Raw genomic sequence first — 15767 nt, forward strand, 5'->3', positions numbered from 1 at the left:
TTGAGAAATTAGTTGACAAGAATTTGTCCTTTTTTTCAACCCTCCATTGTTTATTAAAAAAAATCAACTCTTTTCCCATTTCAAGACTAGATCAATATGAATAGAAATGCCAATAATATCCTTTTGCCAAAAAATAGTAGGTTTAGCCAACTTTCACTTTGTAATAGCAAAACCAGCTGAACTAAGATGAGACGCGTTCCTCTACATATTATATGCCAAAAAGATTAACCAAACCTTAACCACCACCTCTTTCCATATCATATCCTACTTTCCAGCACAAGCTCAAAGAAAACCAGCTCACTACAATCAACAAACAACATGTGTTCCATCAGATTTCTGCTGGTGTTTTTCTCGGCCATTTTAGCCGGTTATATGGCCTGGAAGTCGGTTCGAACCTCATCGGAAACCGATAACAATGTTTTCAATGATGATTCGTTCGTTCACAAACAAGAATGTAACATCAAGGTAATGCAAAGAGCTCTTAGAATCGTTCAAACTTACATGATTCTATAAGTGGAGTATTATGAAATTTTTTATTTATATAACATACTGTTCTTGCTTTCATATTAGGGATGGCCAAAAAAACTCGAGCCCTACGGGTATTCCCGAAACCCGAGACATCTGGGACAGATGTACCCCGAAGCTTGACAGGTATGGGACCGGGTATGAGATTAGTTTTATATATTTTCATGGTTATGGGATGGCCTTGGCCATAATGGCCTTGGGATTAGGTGATATTATTAGGGATGGCCAAAAAACTCGAGCCCGACGGGTATTCCTGAAACCCGAATGTAACCTACTACCTCTATATGTCTATAAGGCTATTAGTTTTCTGAATGTTTCTGCCACCAATTATCGCCTCATGTATACATGCACCACGCCGCGCCGCGCCGCATCGCACAATCCCTAGTAAATAATAAAAATATAAAGGGTTTCCGTCAAACATAATCCAAGTATTGAAATCACAAACAACATCAAAATACCAAATTGCTTCTGAATATACACTAAACATGGGTAAAAAAACAATCAAACGGTGGTTACCTAAAGATGCGATTAGAGAGAGAGTTCTGGCTACCGGTACGAAAAGGAGAGCGAGCGGCTGTGGCTTGAGAGGATGCACGCGCCGCCGCGCAACGGAGGGATAATGACCGGAAAATTGATCGGATGGCAGCCGCTGTAGTCGCCATTGTGTGTGTGGTGTACGTTTTTTGATCCGGTTGCTATCAAGGGTTTTGAGTTTTGGGGCTAGATGGTTCAATTGCAGAGGAAAACAAACGATTCAGTTGGCCTGAGAAGTTAATTGTAGGGTTATTCCAGGCATGAATGAAATTCCTAAAACAGCCTTAAGTGTTTTAATATTTTAAAAAAGATGCAACTTTAGCCCCTTTAAAATGGCTTCTCTCTATTGTACATAATGCTTCAAAATTTATACGCGAATAAAATTACTATCTTGTCCATTAGATTTCCTTTATATAGTACTAGTGGGAGTGCCCGCGCGTTGCGGCGGGTATCCCGACCTATATTAGATTCAGTTACGATGTCTATTCGACGTTAAAATATAAAGTTTGTTAGATGCACAACTCGTCTTCAAACATTCATTGATCACCCGTTAGGTGTTAGGTGCGGGTCTAGTGTGTCGGATGTTTCGACCATTTAACCACGAAGGTTCGTTGACGATAAAAAAAGAAATCCTATTGAAAAGGAAAAATACTATACAACAAACTAAAAACACATCACCAGATAGATGTTGTCTGAACCAGCATGTAATGTGACAAGAGTTGACTTTGTATATCAAGTTTGATTCTTTATCTATATTTATCTATATAAGTAATTCCAATTACAAAAAAAATAGTATACACGTTGATATGAAAAACATCTCCCACCCACCTGCAAATGAACACACAATTATTACACTTTTCCTCATCTAACATAGGTATATACTTTATACATATGGTTGGTTTTTGCTTAATAATTTCCAACAATTTGTATCCAGCATCTTTGCCTTCTAATACAATAAGAGCACAGCATGAACTGTCCTGAATTGTAAAATATCATTAGTCAAAAGTTTAATCACATCAAATACTAAGCTTTATGAATTAAATAAAAATGTATGCATTTAGAAACATATTTAAATTTTGAACTTTAATAATATACTTGCTGAATTAATTCACCCGTTTTCTTAACCATGCATCACCAATATTAGGTGACAAACAGGCTAAAAGTCACTGTTAGTGTAATCATAACAATTTTGTATTAAAGTGTCGATTATCATTGCAATGATATAGTTTTTCAAGCAATTTTTAAAATATTTACTGTTACAAAAATATTTAAAAAAAAAAAGACAAAAAGAGTTTGTGGGTCGGCCCATACTAATAAGTTACCCATCCTGACCCGTTACCCGTCCGACCATTTCGCCACCTCTAGTACACATGAAAGAACTTTAAGAGAATACTAATAATCAAGTAGAATGTAACCTTTTGGCAATTAAATACTTCTTCTAAAACTGAATCCTTCAATGCCTGTTTCAAGAAGACATAAGCAGATATCCCTTTAATTTACTGTTTCATAAATCATAATGGTAGATGTGATGGGTTGGATAACGGGTCAAAACAGGTTGGGGTCGAGAATATGCCTAGTTAAGTGCATCCCTAAGAGACGCAGCTCAGACTTTTGGTCACCAAAGGAGAATAAAAGTATATACATCGCCTTTAATTAATCTGATCATGGATTCTTGGTATTCAAGTTAGTATAGAATTAAAGAGATGGCTTCGTTTTTGTTACAGTATCAAATCACTTACATTGTAAAGTTAAACAAAACATGGTTTTCACGTCGAGAACATGAGCCGCAAGTGTGAGTACAGTCTGGTAGCCTTGATCCAGGAAGTTGAACCATGTCGGCCACTCTTTGCTTTCCTGGTGGCACCCTTGTTGCTCCATGTTGATATGGTGTCCCTTGATTTAAATGGTGGTGCCCATGACCTGTTCACGACATAATGATTCAGCATAATTAGAACAGTTCACGAAGTCGAATATTCGTACCGATGTATTTTATGACATGTTATGATCATTCTTTGATAGATCTGTTATGGGTTATACAATTAAACGCACTTGGAAACATGTCGATGTGTGTGAAGTGCGATGAGAGATGATCGTACAGTGGGAAACAAGGGGTAAACATCCAGGTTCGGTCTTGGAGCTTCGGCTGAGATACCCGATTATGAAAAAAAAAACGAACCCAAGTTTTTATTTAGGGTCGCAATTCATGTTTGGATATATGGGATTCTCGAGTCGGGTCGGGTAATCTTCGGTTCGGGTCAGTTCCTGGAATTTGCTCACCCATGTCATCTACGACACGAATATCAACCGTGAATATTACCTGCAAATATCAATTGGTTGTTTACTGGTTTGACCACGGTTCGATTTGGAACCATGGTTTCCCTGTTTAACGGTTTGTGTGGTTTCCACTTGGTTACGTTTTGCTTCTCAACTGGCGGCTTTCTGTTATTATGGTTCTCATTCTTTTGAGCATCTAAAAAGCAACACCCGAAACAGGAATTCAATTAAAAACTGAAAGGCGAACGTATGATAAATTATCAAGTTTTTTAAATATGTGAATTCAACTCACTTCCATAATCATCCCGCCATCGAAGAACTTCTGATAACCACGATAGACATAAAAAATGAAAAACACCCGTCAACAAATGCTAAAGCTATAAAACAGAATTGTGTTTGAAAAAAACCCGCCAGTTTTGCGTACCTCGGATAATTCCAATGACATTGAATGAGGGTTCAAAAACGCTAAATCGTCTAAAGGAGGTGAAGGTAAACCTTCTTCTTCATCAACAACAGACGGATTCATTGACTCGGGGGTATTTTCAGAAACTGCGATAATCGTCAAAATTTCTTCAAAACAATCGTAAGATTATACAAACCCAAAAAAAAAATATTACCAAAATATTTTCATTTAGTTACCCGGTTATCGTAAGATTATACAAACCCAAAAAAATATTACCAAAATATTTTCATTTAGTTACCCGGTTATCTTTGTAGTAGCATTGACCCACTCATCTACCATATGTTTCCACACTCTGCATCACATACGTACTGAATAAAAATAACATTTTGGGTTATTAAAAGTTACAACAGACTAAACAACGGTTAAACGCATATCAAGCTAATTACAACAAGAAATTCATATTCGATTAGTGATCTTGCGATCTGACGAACGTCCTTTGATGCATGTTTTCGAAGAACAATAACAAATTTTCCAATTTCGGTTGCCTGAAATATAATTGAATAAACCATAGGATATTTATAGTTTTAACAAGACTCAAATTGTGATTAAGATCCAATCAAAAGATCAAAACATTACCTTCTGGTACAAACAAATCATGATAACTATCTTTCAACCAACACCCTGCATAAACAAACAAATAAGGATTAAACATCAAGAAGTTGAAATTGAAGAAAGTAGATGAGAACCTGAGTTTGATACGTGAATGAAGACGGTATGAGGCAATTCTGGAACCAGTGGTGGTGAGAGAGTGTGGGTTTAGCATCTTCAATAGGGTATTGCCCCTTGAAATACTCCTTTAATCGCCATGGTAACATTTCACGAAAGTTTTAATTGAAGAAAGTTGAAAGGGTTTCAATTAATTTTAGTGTTCAGAATTGATTGGGGGTTATTTCGATTGAAGAAAGTTGAAAGGTTTTAATCATGAAATGAAATTGTATTGAATAAGTGAAGAAATTGTGGGCGACTGACAATGAATTGAGGGTAAAATTGGGAGAAAGGGACGAAAGATCAGGGAACAAGCAAGACTCTTGATCTGCCATCTTAAAATTAAGGGGTAAAATTACATATTAATCCTAAGGAGATGTATTATATAGTATTATAGATATAGATATATAGATAATATAACGTATAAAAAATTATAAATGTAGTGTTGCGTCACATTTATTTTTATCTACAATTAAATAAAACTTTATTAGAATGGGTCAAATACAATTGTTTTTTCCTTTATCGTGAAAAACCGAACCAATACTGTTTAAACATCGGTGTTGTTATTGTATTCGTTTTTATGGTTTTCGATTGATTAAAAAACGTGTTGAAATCATGTTAGGCATACCTCATTCGGTTGTTATACCAAGTACCAACACCATGTCAAAATGATCATATATTGCCCTAAAGTCCACTACAAAACCGTAAGGATACCGGCCGAGGCGTGCGGTGGAGTGTGAAAAAAAATTGATGCCCGTCCCGAAACACGGGCTTAATAATTATAAATATATAAACCTGTTTTGGTGATTTCAACTCTAATGTGTTAAAAAACACTCATTTGTACTATTTCTTACTAATTCGAAAACGTTTATAAGTTTATGTGATTTTTAATTATCAAGGATTAATGTAAGATCAAGATTATGAATTTTTTGCGTAATATGATACACTGGCAAGTGGCCACACCCTCGACCCTCAACGACTACTGTTTGTAGCTTTAATCTGTTCACGAGTTTGATTAATTAAGCTAGCCTTTCAGAACCCTTAACAATTCAATATAGACTTTCATTTTTTTAATTAAGCTAGCCTTTCACAACCCTTAACAATTCAATATAAACTTTCATTTTTTTAGAATAGTAAATTTACACATTTACTAAATCTACTTCTAAACTATTTACCTAGGGATGAGATCGGTATCATACCGGTACCGTACTGGTACCGATACCGAAATTGAGGAAAAGTGGATACCGAATACCGTACCGTATATATCGGTCCAGTACTAGTATCAGTTTTTTGTACTTTATAGCATTGGTACCGCTTTGGTGTTTTCTATTGATATGAACCATTGTATTAGAAATAAGTTAAAAATTATCATACTAGAAGATGCCAGGAATGAGTACACTTGGGCCATACTTTGTACTCAAGATAACGATGCCATGAACAACTTAGAAGAAAAACCGTGAATATGAGATATTTGTTTAGAATTCAGATCTAAATAGAAAAGTATACAATTTAATGAAAAATTAATAATGAATGAGTACAAGATAATCTGACATCTATGCATAACTTCTTTTAATCAATCGACTCAATTATGGTACTATCCAGTATTGTAGGACCGTGTTTCGGGACCGAAACCGTGATTCGTGTGAGATCGGTTCAAGACGGGAGAGATTAGAGATGATAAACAAACAACTTTGTATTAATCCGGTAGTAAAACATTACAAATCGGCCCGATTATATGATAACCGAACTAATACCAAAGGAGTATACATCCGGGGATAGACCAAGTGGTGATCTCTCCCTGTTGAGGTCACAAACCTCCTAAAATCTCCAAATGTTTGAAATGGCAAGGGTTTTCTATTTATAGTCACACCCCTTGTCTTGCAAACACATACACGGTCAACCGAATAACCCTCTCGTTTGACCACATCAAACGAGCGGGTCTATACACGTTCGATAGACCGTTTCACTAACTATTACAAATTCAGCGTAAAATAAAACTAATCTATTCGACAAGCATCGGACACAAAATCTGCATCAACAAATTCCCCCTTGTCTGTTGCTGTCGAATGCTGAAAATGCACCTGCAATCGATCTTCAGTCAAGTATTCATCTTCTCTGTATTACCAAAATTCCCCCTTGACCGATGATCCAGGTAAGTAGTATCTTGATGCTCCTTGTATAATATTTCCCCCTTAAAGTACGCGTATCCGTGTTGGGTGTTGTGCAGTTTCCTCAATTGACCGATCTTCCGCTGATCTTCCAATACTCCAACCGGCATTTGATAAGGGTTCCAATCTTTAAGAACTACATCAAGTCTTGATCTTGTCATAAGGACTCTGTTTCATACAAGCATACTACATTGATAGAGATTTCTGGTGAACTGTCTTCTGTAAACCGTCTTTGTGGAATCGACCAAGTAATGCACTTTAATCTTCAGCATCAACACTCAGGAAAGTCAGCTAGACCAAGTGTATCCCTTGCAAGCTCAACCAAACGGCACGCTTCGTTGAACTACATCCAGATCTCATTGTCTCGCCTTTGTGAAGTTGACCACGTAATGCACTACGGATCTTCAGCATCAGTACCCAGGAAGTCAACTTGACCAAGTACGTCGTTTGCAAACTGTTGGGATTGAACCCTACCAGAGGAACAGATGATGTAAAGCCAAAACTGGTTCAGAACAGTGGATTCATCATAAGCAGCGGTTTACACTAAACTTTCCCCTTGACAGTGGCTCCAACATCTGATGCAACTCAAAGTACTGATATTCTACAACAAATGTTGACCTACAACAACTGCTGATTCCTAAAGACTGTTGGAGACTAAGCACTGATGTCCAATCTACTGATGTCTCAAAATACTGCTGAGGACCAAAGCCCTGTTGAAGACAAGCACTGTTGAACCAAAGGCCTGATCAACCAAAGGTGAACCACTGCTCAACCACAACAATGGCTTAGTATCAACAGCAGATTCAATAGCAGCAGTTTAACTTATATCTTGTAATCAGTTGTTTAGTAAGCAGGGCTTGTACTAGTCAGTAGTTACAGGTTGTTAGGTTGTTAGATGTCACTTTCATGGTGACGTCAGCTTTGATTCTCAGTGGTTTGATCTGCACCATAAATAGAGCAGTACCTGTACTGTTCTATTTGAGCTTGGAGCTTTTTGCTCATCTCCTTTCATCTTGTACGATCAACCATGGAGTATCAGGCTGAGGGGGAGTTTAGTATTGTAAGCATGCTTGTAATCTCTTGATTTGCTTTGTAACCATTCAACTTGATGTAAAGCAATTGTTTATCATACTTTTCTCTTCTTTGTTTGTGTTTACAAAGTTTGCTACTCATTTCCGCTGCATTTATTCGTTTTATGCAAACAAACACAATCACAGACATCCACAGATCCTAACAATTGGTATCAGAGCCTGGACAGTCAAATTCGATCTAAAAATCAATTTGACATAACAGTTCAGCTCAAAATTCATTGATACTAAGGTTGATTGTATTCAGTTGAAAAACAGAGCAACGAGAAATCATGTTCAAAATGATGGATCTGATACTCTGTAAAACAACCAAGATGTCATATAACACACAAACTTCATATAACAAGTGATATCATGCATAGAACACCTATGGTGCTCAGATCTGAAAATATGTCTGATAACTATGGTATAATCTATTTAGCTTACAAATTGATTTCAATTGTTTCTATGAAGGTTGTGATGTTTTTATCATGACTGCTTCTAAAGTGTTTGCCTCATGTTAACAAAAATCTATGTTCGAATGATAACATTAGTGTTTTTGTTAGCATTAAAAGAGGGAAATTAAAACTTTAGCTATTTAGATCTTATGTATTGAAAAACAGGTTGAGGTTTCTCTAAAAGGACCAAAATCAACTATGTTAAGAATACATTAAGAAAATTAGCAGTTAAAATATCCAGATCATGAGTAATGTGGAATTTGGCATAAGCAAGTGCAAAAATGTCCAAATCTCTCAAAACGTTGCTGAAAATGATTTCGGATTGAGTATTCTTTCCTTGAAAACCTTCCAGTAAAAAGTTTCAATACTTTTCTATGGAAAGGGCAAAAAGGGAAAGAAGAAAAATTACAAAAACTCAAAAGTGTGTTTATCTCAAAACTTTTGAATTCAAAAGAAAAGAGTATAAACCCAAAACACTTAAGAGTCCACCAGTTAATCCTACAAAAGGAAAATCAAAAATAGATCTGCATTTTTGGTCAAACATAATGTCATCAATCATCCATGCACAATCATTGTTTCAGGGAAGTTCAGGTAACAAAAGTATCTCGAGATATCTTTCAATAAAGAGAAATAGGCCAAATTTTTCAGAAATTATTCACATGGTAATAAGGTTCACAAAGAACTTTCAAAACCCCTGTGAACTGGCTCCTCATGGTAACAATCAACTGATAAGGAAATGGTACCAAACAGTGGTTACAGGACTTTGGTTCAAACCACTGACCATTGTCCTAAGCTTGAGAATGAAGTGATTTTGACCTTATTCAAAGTTATTTTAACTCTTGAGACACACTAGATCTAATTGACTTTATTTTCAGAAAACTTTTACTCTTTTTTTGAAAAGCTTTCTCAAAATAAAACAGGATATATTATTCTTTATTTTTTTTGGAATGATATATTTTGTACTCTTACTTGTTTTTGATAGCAAAAGTTCAAACACCTGTCAGGATGTAGACCCTTATTTTTTTGGTGATACTATCCTTGAAAATAGATCAAAAGGAAATGGTGCAAGTGTCAAGGTCATGTCAAACTCAAGTTTGTTTTAACACTGATCAAAGATTGGTTGCTAACAGACCTTAAAATACTTGGATGCTCATGTTCTAATGACACAAAATGAGTAGCCATAGTAAAAAGGTTTCCATCATATGGGGTACTAAACCACTGTCAGGAATCTATAAAAGTGTTCAAAACTTGAAATAGATAAACATGTGGTAACACCTTGAATGCTGAAACAAGTAAATTTGCTGCATTAAAAATCCATGTAAACCCTGCTGTTATGATTAATTCTGATAAACTTGCATTTAAAATGTGTTTGTCAAGTATTTGGTTCTGCAGGTGACCCACATTCATCATCAACAGATCTTGGACATGATACCAAAATCGTTTCCATCATCAGAGCAGCAGATGTACAAAACAACTGTTAAAGCTCATCCACTGATGAACAAATAGTGTTTGATCTAAGTTGCTTTCTAATTCTCTACCACCACTTCACCAAACCACTGTTGATAAATATTCATCAAAAGTGGATAAAAAATCTTCAGTGTGCCAAACCCCTCCTTCAAATCCTTTCACATCCATTTCAAGCTACTGCTGAATCATCAAAGTCACCAGCAGTGGTTAGCTCAGATGATTCACATCTGCAGCTCCACCTGTTAAAACATCAATCCTCCTTAAAACTCAACCATTTCACCATTCTCTTGGCAACATCAATGAAAAGGATTCTTTTAAAAAGGCTATCCTAAAACATGTGTCTTCTTGCTGACTCTCTACCACTCCATCAACAAGTCAAAGTGCCATAAAGCATTGAGAAACAGAAAGTTGGGTAGTTGTCTCCTAAGAAGAGCTTCAGCAGTTCAGTGACAACAAGCTTGAAAAACTTGTGCCACAGCCAAAGGATGGGAATCCTTAGCAAATAGTGGGTCCTCAAAGAACATTGCATATGCTAGGAGCATGTTTGTCAAGATTTATCGTACTCAAACAAGTACAGACACCAAGAGTGTGAAAAGACTACATCAGGGGGATATCAATTCCTAGGCAATAAGCTTAGTATTTTGACTGTACACATGCAGCAGATGGTTCCACAACACTGATTGAAGAATATTATGATGCTGTTGTTGTTGCTGAAATGTCCAACTGTTTGTAACGTCAAAATATGTTATTGGATTTTGATATAAATTGCTCAACAAACTGTTTGTAACGTCAAAATATGTTATTGGATTTTGATATAAATTGCTCAAAAGACTTCTTTTATGCAGGGATGTCAAGTAGCAGAAATATATCATCAAAAATCCAGTATCTCATTCATCCATCATCACTGGACATCAGACACCACTGTGTGGGGGATTGCTATGAAGAAGGTTTGATTTCTTTGCATCATGTCCATCCTAAAGATCAGTTGGCAAATGTACAAACCTAAGAATTTGATACATCTACCTTTGAAAACTTCATCTCTAGGATTGGAATGCTAAACATGGATCAAAGCAAGCATTCTTGTGTTTCATGTGTAAATAGCATCAAAATGTTTTCAGAAAATCAAAATAAAACCTTAAAAATAGTTTAAAATTGAATTTTTCAATAAATCCTCAAAGTCTGTTTCCAAAACACAAGCAGAGGTTCCTGAGCAGACTTTAGCAGCTACCACTGCTCCTCAGGCACCTGCTGCTGAGCCTACTGCTCAAGGTGATCACAGCAGCAAAACAACTGTTGTGAAACCCACACCTAAACCCACCAAAACAAAAAGAAAATTCAAAAGCCCCCCAAACCTACAATAAAGGCAACTCTGGAAGATGAGATCCCAGAGCAGCTGCTAGTGACAACACAAAAGTCACTAGAAACCACTGCTGCTACTTCCTCACAGCAGATGGTCGAAAGATCTCAACCCATGCCTCAAACTCCTCCTGCTTCTTCTCAAAAAGAACAGGTTGTAAGAACAGGGACACCAAATTATGATGCTCTGGAATTACTTGATTTCATCATCCACAGTCCACTGCCCGGGGCAAATTCACTTTCAACTCCCATCATCATTTCACAAATACCACCATCAATAATAACCTTGTTGCATGCTTTGGATATAACTCAGACATAAATCAGTTCCTCTCAAACACCTATCACTGAGAGTACACTCCAACAAGTGACTGAGTCTGGTGCTTATACCTCTGCTATCCCAGCAACAACTGAGGAGGTTATACCCCTTGAGTTATAAGTAACTCTTTGTGGTAATTCAAGTGAAGCAGCTACTACAAGTGCTGAACCCACTGGTTTGCATTTGGACAGTAGTTTCATCAATAAGACTTCCTTGAAGGCAATTTCTTCACTGGGAACTCGTGTGTATCCAGTCTTCACTGGTTCACTAAAAGGTGTTTCTCATTATGAAGAAAGAAGTCCCCAGTACCAAGAAAAAGGGGCATCAGTGGTTAATGTTTGGAGTACACTCCCTACCTCAACTACTGATAAAACCACAGCTAGTGGGAAATCAGATGATCTAATTAATTTGGGTGATGGTTTAAAGTACCTAGAATTGACGGAACATGTCGAAAAACTGGATACTTCTGTTGCAGAGATCAAAGAAACGCCGCAACAGTTGTTAACAGTACAAATGGTGCAACCCACTGCTGTTCCAACTAAAGCACTTGCTCCACCACAAGCACCTGCGGCAAATGAGTTATGGAATTTATTTCAACCCCTGCACCTATCTTCGAAAGAGTTGATGATGCCAAAAAGGGGGAGAAGATGACTCTGAGGAAAATCTCTCAGTAACTTCTGCTGAAACATCTGTCAAAGAAAAGGAAAAGGGAGGTGATGAAACCCTGAAAATTCAAGCAGATGATGAAGATACACAAATGAGGATCGTTCAAGTCAAATTAATTCAGCTGGTCCTAAAACCACTGCTGATGTTAAAAGGGTAAGGGATGCGAGCAGAGCTTTGGTTGAGAAAAAGATAGTTCTGCAAAAAGGAAAAGAAGAGGTTGGTACTTCATTAAAGAACAGTCATGTTAGAAAAACAAGGCAATCAACCACCACAGCTTCTAAAACTAAGCCAGTTACTACTTCAACCACAACTTCTGCTGTCACAAAATCACTTACTCCTCCACCATTAACAACATCTGTCACCCAAACAACTGCCACCAATACCACATCAACACACACCACAACCACTGCCACCCCCACTAAATCAACCACTGCCATCCTTTATCAAAAAGGGAAACAAAGCAGATGGATGCTGAAATACCAAAAGAAGACCAAGCTTCAGAGAATATATCATAGAGATGGTTCTTCAGACACTTAGAGCAGAACTACAAGAAACAGAAAAATCTCAAATTACTGCTCAAAGTTGTCATTACTAGGCCTCAATCTCAAAACTCATCGATCAAATAAACCTCTCCCAAGAAACCCATTGGATTCAAAGATACTAAAGTAAAAGTCTGATCAAAAGACCCACGTATCGACTTTGCTCAGATCCAATGGTGAGGTGAAGCGTATATCAAGGGAAACAACATTTGGCCTGGGTGTTGAAGATTTGCAAGATCTCCTTGAGCTTAAACTGTGCAGGGATGAGGGTGATAAGGATTCCATGAACTTTAAATTACAAATCAAAGATCAAGTAAGGGAACTCCTGATGAGACAATAAAGATCCTGAATAATGAAGTGTTTTGGCATCATCTGTTCTAGGGGGAGATTGTTGGGATTGAACCCTACCAGAGGAACAGATGATGTAAAGCCAAAACTGGTTCAGAACAGTGGATTCATCATAAGCAGCGGTTTACACTAAACTTTCCCCTTGACAGTGGCTCCAACATCTGATGCAACTCAAAGTACTGATATTCTACAACAAATGTTGACCTACAACAACTGCTGATTCCTAAAGACTGCAGGAGACTAAGCACTGATGTCCAATCTACTGATGTCTCAAAATACTGCTAAGGCCCAAAGCCCTGTTGAAGACAAGCACTGTTGAACCAAAGGCCTGATCAACCAAAGGTGAACCACTGCTCAACCACAACAATGGCTTAGTATCAACAGCAGATTCAACAGCAGCAGTTTAACTTATATCTTGTAATCAGTTGTTTAGTAAGCAGGGCTTGTACTAGTCAGTAGTTACAGGTTGTTAGGTTGTTAGATGTCACTTTCATGGTGACGTCAGCTTTGATTCTCAGTGGTTTGATCTGCACTATAAATAGAGCAGTACCTGTACTGTTCTATTTGAGCTTGGAGCTTTTTGCTCATCTCCTTTCATCTTGTACGATCAACCAGGGAGTATCAGGCTGAGGGGGAGTTTAGTATTGTAAGCATGCTTGTAATCTCTTGATTTGCTTTGTAACCATTCAACTTGATGTAAAGCAATTGTTTATCATACTTTTCTCTTCTTTGTTTGTGTTTACAAAGTTTGCTACTCATTTCCGCTGCATTTATTCGTTTTATGCAAACAAACACAATCACAGACAGCCACAGATCCTAACACAAACTCAACGAATTGAGTTACCCCCAGATCCCTGTAAAATCCCAAAGAAACATCAAACCCAAAACCGAATCCTGCAGGTCTTCAGTCTTGAACTATAGCTTTCATAAAGATTCCCCCCAGGTCTTCAGTAAACAGCGCCTTGAAACAACTGTCGACTTTAGATACACCTGTATGTTTCCGTGCAAAACTCTTCACGCTGGCTGGAGAATTAATTAAAATCCTAAAATATGTGTCTGTGCAAAACATTCCACGCAGAACCGTTTGTATCACCAGAAAATCACAAACTCTACCACCTGTGATTGCGTTTAGAAATTTACCGAAGAAATTCAACATTTGGAAAAATTTTTATCCCCCCATTTCTTTGGTAAAATCTCTAAACCATAACAGATTCTCTCCACTTCAAAGAAACTGTCATCAATTTCATAGAACAAATTCTCTCCACTGAGTAGAATTTATCTTCAAATGTTCACCAATTCCCTCCACAGAGTGGAACTGTCGTCAATCTTCACTGAACAGATTATCTCCAGTGAGCAGAATCTTTCAAACATTCTCGGTTTTTCTAAAAATCACGAAAGCAATTTTCTTCTTTGCATATTCTAGTTGATAATGAAAGTCCCCTAGCCCTGTAGGATCCGACTTGTATCCCCCCAAAGTTCTGCTAACACCTAATCTGAAAACTTCTATCATTGGCATAACTCTTCGACTTTGTGAACTCGTTAGGACCTGTCTTGGCTCTCTAGGTTCCTCCAATCGTTACCAAATGCGAGAATATGACAATAAACAAAATTCTTTCGAGCATGTACGAACACCGATAATCAATCATAAACATTGACGTGCGGAAGTGAACATACCGTTTTGTTTTTGGCCCATAATAGTAAAGTCACCAAAATTTAACGTTTGCATCGGTAACCGTGACTACCCCACATTTTTTTTTAAAAAAAAATAAATCATTTCATCAAGCTTCATCATCCCGCGCGTTCCCGAACCCGTACGAATCTGATGTTGACATTTAGAAGCGCGGTTCAAATAAACTTTGCGAATACCCGAGCTGAAAAATATTCTTGTACTCTTGACCCGGTTCGAACTTATAGCCAATCATAACTACCATAGTCCATGGCCCAAAGCTGAATGTAACAGCTATTGTTTTACCAAAACATTTGGCCCACCAAGTTCTAATAACAACCTTTCAATTTTGGCCCAAATAAAAATAGTCTTTATGAATTCACGACCCATTTCATTTGATGCCAGCTAATAAAACTCAAAACTCAAACAACCAAAACTTACAAAACCCTATGAGACAATTTTACATTCCCAACACCTGCCATCATACTGGTCATCGTCCACCTTTAATTGTTTTTTTTTTTTTTAAAATCCGCTTTCATCTTTATCTAACTTCTGTCTTTCTCATCTTTTGCGATACCCAAAGAACATCCAAAAAAAAACCCCAAACAAAAATCATCATTCAACCAGACATATACATCCCTTGACTCTCTTGAATCCCTCATCTTCTCACTCTCTTCGATTCAAACAAAGCAGGCCGTAACCCTCTGCACATTCAAACCCCAGCTGAAATCCTCTGCACCCTCAACCGCCATTAGTATAACATCAGCTGCTGTTAGCCGACAATAACCAGGTTCAGCTGCTGAGATTCATTTGCAAAGCCATCAGAATCGGAGAAGTTCACATCTGGTTGATCTTCTGGTCGTTTGAGAAGAATCCAAGCCGGCGATGAGTCAAGGTTCGATGAAGAGTGGGTCCGACGAAATTGTGTATCAACGAAACAGACTTAGATTGCTAGGTTGTCGACGAAACTGAAGGTCTTTTGGGCCTGACGAAACTGAAAAGCTATTTTGGGCTATCAACTTCAACGAAACATGCCCACATGCCTAGAGACGAAACAGGCCTGATCTGGTTATACGACGAAACAGGAATGTTAAAGGTGCTGCGACGAAATTGAGGGTGATTTAGGATCAATGAAAGTGAATGATATCCTTGATCGACGAAACTGAAGCTAAAATTGTGAACTTATATTGACGAAACAATTTTATGAATTTCTGG

General features: G+C 37.4%; 1 long non-coding RNA gene across 4 annotated transcripts; it reads right to left on the reverse strand.

Annotated features, from left to right (window-relative positions):
- Window positions 1-1594: 1594 nt before the first annotated feature.
- On the reverse strand, window positions 1595-4848 carry LOC110884939. Of its 4 annotated transcripts, none has more exons than XR_004868953.1 (8): window positions 4483-4848; window positions 4373-4417; window positions 4035-4088; window positions 3758-3882; window positions 3626-3655; window positions 2799-3529; window positions 2475-2519; window positions 1595-2036 (listed from the first exon to the last, which is right to left on the reverse strand). It is a non-coding gene; the product is annotated as an uncharacterized LOC110884939 (long non-coding RNA). The 4 variants fall into 4 exon arrangements; XR_002561731.2 differs by having other exon boundaries at window positions 2799-2979; window positions 3377-3529; window positions 4373-4848; XR_002561730.2 differs by having other exon boundaries at window positions 2799-2979; window positions 3156-3529; window positions 4373-4848.
- Window positions 4849-15767: the final 10919 nt, after the last annotated feature.

This window comes from Helianthus annuus, chromosome 10 (assembly GCF_002127325.2).
Source record: "Helianthus annuus cultivar XRQ/B chromosome 10, HanXRQr2.0-SUNRISE, whole genome shotgun sequence".
Classification (NCBI taxonomy): domain Eukaryota; kingdom Viridiplantae; phylum Streptophyta; class Magnoliopsida; order Asterales; family Asteraceae; genus Helianthus; species Helianthus annuus.